Genomic DNA, 6,445 nt, shown 5'->3' with positions numbered 1-6,445 from the left:
GCGACACTCGTCTCTGTGGGAGTGAGTGTTTCTGCGCTGAACGCCGTCTTCAGAAGCTCTTCTGGCCAGAATCCCAGGTGGTTTCCTGAGGTGACGGATCACCAGGAGGGAAGCTGTGGCCGCTCAGTAGGTGAAGTGCCCACTCTGGACTGCGGCTCGGGTCATGATCTTACGGTTGGTGGGTTCCAGCCCCGTGTGGGGCAGTGACATCTCAGAGCCTGCTTGGGATTCTGTGTCTCCCTCTCTCTCTGCCCCTCCCCTGCACGTGCTCTCTCTCTCTCTCAAAAATAAACAAAACTTTGAAATTAATAAATAATAATAATAAAGAATTACAAAGAAACTGACATTTCCATGCAACACACCAGAGACTTCGGGGAGGGAAACAGGGCCCCTTTGGGAAGCAAAAGAAATGTTATTTTCCAAAAGACAGCTTTGAGACATGATAAAAGATTTTAGGAGACGATTTTATATTAGGTTCTTTGTCTCTTAGTTTTTAAGTAGTGCTAAAATAAGAAGTATGAATGCATTTTGTAGAGCATTATTATTCAAATAAGGATTAAAAATTTTTTTAATGTTTATTTATTTTTGAGACAGAGACAGAGCGTGAGCAGGGGAGGGTCAGAGAGAGAGGGAGACACAGAATCCAAAGCAGGCTCCAGGCTCTGAGCTGTCAGCACAGAGCCCGACAACGGGCTCAAACTCAGGCACTGTGAGATCATGACCTGAGCTGAAGTCGGACGTTCAACTGACTGAGCCACCCAGGTGCCCCTAACCTTTTAAAATTTTTTTAATGTTTATTTTATTTTATTTTTTTTGAGACAGAGAGGGAGAGAGAGAGAGAGAGAGAGGGAGACAGAACGTGAGCGGGGGAGGGGCAGAGAGAGAGGGAGACACAGAATCTAAAGCAGGCTCCAGGCTCTGAGCTGTCAGCACAGAGCCTGATGCGGGGCTCGAACTCACAGACCGTGAGATCATGACCTGAGCCGACGTCGGACGCTCAACTGACTGAGCCACCCAGGCGCCCCTCAAATAAGGATTTTAAAGTTAAATTCCAGTTGGTCACTTAAATTCCTATTACAAAGGTATGATTGGTTCGTGAGCTACAGCATGAAGACCGTCGGCTTGTAAGACTCCTGAGTCTTACGGCCTCTGGCCGTTTACCGCTGTGTGAACTCAGGGAAGGCACACAACTTCTTGGAGCCTCAGTCTCCTTATTTCTAAGGGGGATCATAGTTCCTGCGTCGGGGAGGTTTGCCGAGGAAAAGGCTCATCGATAACTTTTCGTTGTGATAGAAATATAGTCCAAGGCAGCTGCACAATGTTTATGAGTTTCGTTAGTGTAGTGTTTTATCCTGTGCCGCGCACGGTGACCAGGAAGCCACAGTCTAGGGTATTTCCGTGCCTTTCCACAGTCACACAGACGGCCGACGGCAGAGCGGGGATCCACATCTCTGTTCCCCCGGCTCCCAAGCCCGTCCCTTCGTCCCCTGGCTCCCAAGCCCGTCCCTTCCTACCTCACGGTACTGCCCCGTCGCCTTTGTGAAGAGTCATGTGGAAGCAGGAAGACTGCAGTCGTCCCTAAATCGTACTAACTCTTAATAGGATTGGCTAATTGAGAAATTCAGCTTCAAGGAAACGTTTTTGGAAAAGATTTAGGGCAATTGTTCAATCCAAATTCGTGGCTTTACGACTGGGCTTCACCAGTGATTTGGGTCCAAAGCTGTTTTAAAACGGGCTTAATGTTTTTCATATGCAATCGAGAAAAAGTTGAAAACAAAATGGATGTCCAAGAATATGAAGAGGGAAGTTAGTGACATAAATTGGATACACCCATCAGGACAGGGTATTATGCAGACTATAATAGGCTGTAGCCTATCTGGTGATGTAGATTCTACACATGGAACGGAAGAAACAGAATGCTGAAAGGGATAGGAGGTCACAGAAGAGCGTGTGCAGATCCAAGTGTGTGTTCCCACGCGCACACAGAGAAGGCTGGGCGCGTGGATACTAAACCACCAGCGGTGGCCACCCCTGTGGGTGCAGTTATGCCCGACTGTTACCCTTTAGGTGGTTTTTAGGGGCTTCTCAATTTTTCAAGGTACATTTGTTATCTTGGGAACAGAAAAAGCTAATTATTTTTTATTATTTAAGTACACGTGATATACAGTATAATAGTTTCAGGTGCACAACCATCCTGCACTTTATACAATGCTCGCCACAGGAGGTGCGGTGACCATCTGGCTCCTTACGACATCATTACGATATTATCGACTACGTTCCCTGCCCCCCAGGCGCCCCTTGACTTGCTTGTCATGGAAGTTTAATTGGAAGTTTGTACCCATGAGTCCTCTTCACCGCCCCCCCCCACCCGCTTGTCCCTCACCTGTCTTCCCTCTGCATCTGCCATTTTTTTCTCTGTATTTAGGAGTCTTTCTGGTTTTTGTTTGTTCATTGGTTTTGTCTTTTAGGTTCCACATATAACTGAGATCATATTTATCTTTTCTCTGACTTATTTCACTCAATACAATACCCTCTAGCTCTATCCATGTTGTCACAATGGCAAGATCTCATCCTTTTTTAAGGCCGAGTAATATCCCATTGTACACACAGCACACCTTCTTTAGCCATCCGTCTATCCACGGACCACTGGGCTGCTTCCATATCTTGGCCTTTATAAATAATGTACGTATCTTCTCAAATTAGTGTTTTTGCAATCTTTGGGTAAACACCAGTAATGGAGTCCTGGGTCACATGATAGTTTTATTTTTAACTTTTTGAAGACCCTGCACACTGATCTCCACAGTGGCTTCAGCAGTTTGCAGGAGAGTCCCTTTTTCTCCACATCCTTGTCAACTCATTATCTCTAGTCTTTCGATCTTAGCCATTCTGACCGGTGTGAGGTGGCATCTCATTGTGGTTTGATTTGCATTTCCCTGATGATGAGTGATGGGGAGCATCAACATGTGTGTGTTGGCCATCTGGATGTCTTCTCTGGAGAAGTGTTTATTTAGGTTCTCTGCCCATTTTTCTTTTTTTTTTTTAAATTTTTTTTTTTCAACGTTTATTTATTTTTGGGACAGAGAGAGACAGAGCATGAACGGGGGAGGGGCAGAGAGAGAGGGAGACACAGAATCGGAAACAGGCTCCAGGCTCTGAGCCATCAGCCCAGAGCCTGACGCGGGGCTCGAACTCACGGACCGTGAGATCGTGACCTGTCTCTGCCCATTTTTCAATCAGATTATTTGTTTTGTTGTTGTTGTTGTTGTTGTTTGGCTTTTGGGGGGGGTATTGGGTTGTATAAGTTCTTCATATATTTTGGATACTAACCCTTTATCGGATATGTCATTTGCAAATATCTTCTCCCATCCGTAGGCTGTCTTTTCATTTTGCTGATGGTTTCCTTCACTGTGCAAATGCTTCCTATTTTGGTCTAGTCCCAATAGCTTATTTTTGCCTTTAATTTAATTAGTTAATTAATTAAGTGAATTTAAAATTAATTTTTAGAGAGTCGTGTGTATAAAATATTGCCAATAAAATAAAAATATACGGAGACAGTTTCCCAGACTAAAAAGAAAAGTTAGGAATGTAGGAAGACTGAGCTGAAACAAAAGGTCTTAGGGCCCATTGTGGGGTGGGGGGCTGGGGGGAGGGTAGCGCCCATCACTGAGGGGCGGGAGGGCCTAACAAGGTTCCATGGGAATTAGAGCAGAGCATTGGAATTGGACTGTGTTTTTTTCTCACAGGAAGGTGGGTAAATCCTATTTGTTTGTCACTAAAATGCTTTCTGGAATCCTGGAAATAGAGCTCAAGCAGTGGGCTGTTTACCTGGAAATGTGCTGTGGGACCCCAGGGGGAAGCACTCACCTGAACAGAGAAGGTAGCCAGTTTTCCGGCTGAAATCTCTTGGGATGTCGTCCTGGAACCGCACAAACGCGCAAATGCTGTGCCAGCCGAGCCGACCTCCCGTCTCCTCCTCCTCACCCTGTTCCTTCTCCCTTCCTGCTGTTTGCATGGCCTTGACCCCATTCTGTAAACCAAAGATAAAAAAGTTAAGTGTGATCAAGTTGTGGATGTCGTTAGCATTTAGGATTGTTATGTTGAATTCTCCATAGCTTCTGAATTTTAAGAACAAAGCAAAACAAATCTGCTAAATATAGAGAATTAGGAATTAAATGTGGGGAATAAGCTTAGGAACAAGGCATGAAGAATTACAAAGCCACAGGATGAACACACCCATGTTTGGGTAAACAGGGCAAAGGCCCCCAGTGTAGGACAAAGGTATAGGGATAGGGAACCTCAGGATGAAAGCATCCAAGATGAGGTAAGCAAGGTTAGGTATTCAGGGTGGAAATGCCCCCCAACTTAGTACCATAGCAGGAAGCTGTTTTCACAGGAGGGAAGGACCATGAGAGGTAAATAGGTAAATAGGGCTACAGACTGTAGCTGGGCCAACCTGCCCTGAGCAGAGGTAAGTAGCAGAAGAAGGGTGCCTTGTTGACCCTGAGGTAGCTTGCCCTGTCTTGTCCCCTAGGTCAGTTCAGGTAAACAGAGGTGCTGCCTCACATCTGCTGCAAACAACCTTCTGCCCACTTTGTTTTGTACTGACCCAAACCCCTAGCACCGCATAACTTCAAAACCTCTTTCCCTCACACCCATGAGTTAATGTTCAAGATTGCATTGTCTCTTTGTGCACGTCCATCAAGCTTGTGAGCCTTCTGATCCTAATAAAAACGGAGCGAGGACCCTTGCTTGGGGCTCTTGTCTCCTCCCGGACATTAGCCTCTCTCACGTGTTTAATCCTGCATCCGCTCTCTTGCTGGATGAGACAGAACTCCAGACCCAGAGTCTATGACAATTAAATAAAATTGTCGGGAGAGAACAAAGACCCAGTTCTAGACGGAGCCAACGCTGGCGCACCCCACTTTTAACACGGGGACAATGACACAGCAGTCCTCGGGTTCCTGGTGACGGGGGAGCCGCAGAAGGACAGCGAGGCGAGGTCACATCTCGTGGCACACGATCATTGGCCGCTTTTAACTGGGTCAGAAATTAATAAGTGACTGCAGTTTAGTTTTTCAGGTTAGAAGGAGACGGGAGCAGTTGGGCGACTCGAGCTGGCCAGCAGGAGAGCGGCCACACCACCCTGTCCTCGGCCCGGCCATCTTCCCGCGCTGACCGCGGTGCCGCTGTACCGAAGGCGCACACACAGCGACACTCGGCCCGCAGCTCTGATGCGGTCCTCTCACGTCTGCGTCACACGCCCAGTGTTAAATGCTAGCGAGGAACCGTGCAAGGAGTTGTTTGTGCAAACTGAAGTGTGTAAAACCCAGGACGGGACTTTTCCTGGCTTTCATTCTGTGCCCTGTACCTTCCCGCCAGACCGCTAAGAACACATCCAAACTAATTGTGTGTCGTCAACAACAGCAGCACCTCTGATGGAGGACGGCGGCCTGTTAGCTGTTGCGTGAGGCACAACGAGTAGAAAATGTGGCAAAGAACGAACGCTCTTCTCCTCTCGGCAGAGATGGACCGGGTTCCCCACCGCCAGGGGAATTGATGACAGATATTTACAGAAGTAAATGAGCCATCCCGTGAGTCGTGGGCTTCAAATCCATCACCGAGCTCCCAGCTCTGTGGTTCAAAGCGCCTGTGAGGCCTCAGCCGACCGTGGCCGCTCCTCCAAGAGCCCGCAGCTAAAGGTTTTGTGGCCAAAAGAGGCTGCCCGGCTGCTTTATGAACTCGGGGGAAGCATTTGTTTGAGCAAAAGGGGAGTAAGCACTGCAATCATCCAGAAAACCAATTAACTCCTTTTTTCAGCTGCCTTATCAGATTTCCGCGGCTTTCCTCACATTCCTCACATTCCTCAGGACTAACGGGCTGGAGACTTGGAGTGGGTATCACAATGGCTTTGAGGCAGAGGTGCCCTTGCAGCAGCTGTCTCCGGGCCTTCGACGTGGCCTTGAACCCTGGGTCTGGCTGGGGCCTTGGGCAGGTGATCTGTAAGTTCACGTGGCAGCCTCCGGTTCCGCTTCTGCAGAGAGTGATGACCCAACTGCCCTGTGTGATGTGGGGGCCGGGGGGCTCAGCCTGCGGGTACCCACACAGACACGCGGGCCAGCGTCCCGCCAGATAGCAGTGACATCCGAGGTGGCTGCAGTGGCCTTGTGGAAGTGTGTGACCCCACCAGTTGGAGGACACGCCGTTCCCCGTGGACGGGCCCCACGGGGCCCGGGAGTCGTGGATCTGGACAGACGGCCTGGGTCCTAGCAGCTCAGCAGCCTTGCTGGGCCCCTGGAGCCCCACACTGGAGACCAAACCATGGTCAGGGGGAGCCGGGCTGGGCAAGAGCTTTAATGAAGCTTAGAAGCCCCGAAAGGAAAGGACATTCGCACCCGCTTCATCTGCCTGGGGACCGGTCAGGAGGGCCACACCCACTGTCACCTTC

The sequence above is a fragment of the Prionailurus bengalensis genome, chromosome A1 (genome assembly GCF_016509475.1).
Source record: "Prionailurus bengalensis isolate Pbe53 chromosome A1, Fcat_Pben_1.1_paternal_pri, whole genome shotgun sequence".
Taxonomy (NCBI): domain Eukaryota; kingdom Metazoa; phylum Chordata; class Mammalia; order Carnivora; family Felidae; genus Prionailurus; species Prionailurus bengalensis.
The sequence above is the reverse complement of the archived record's forward strand: the minus strand, read 5'-3'. Positions refer to the sequence as shown.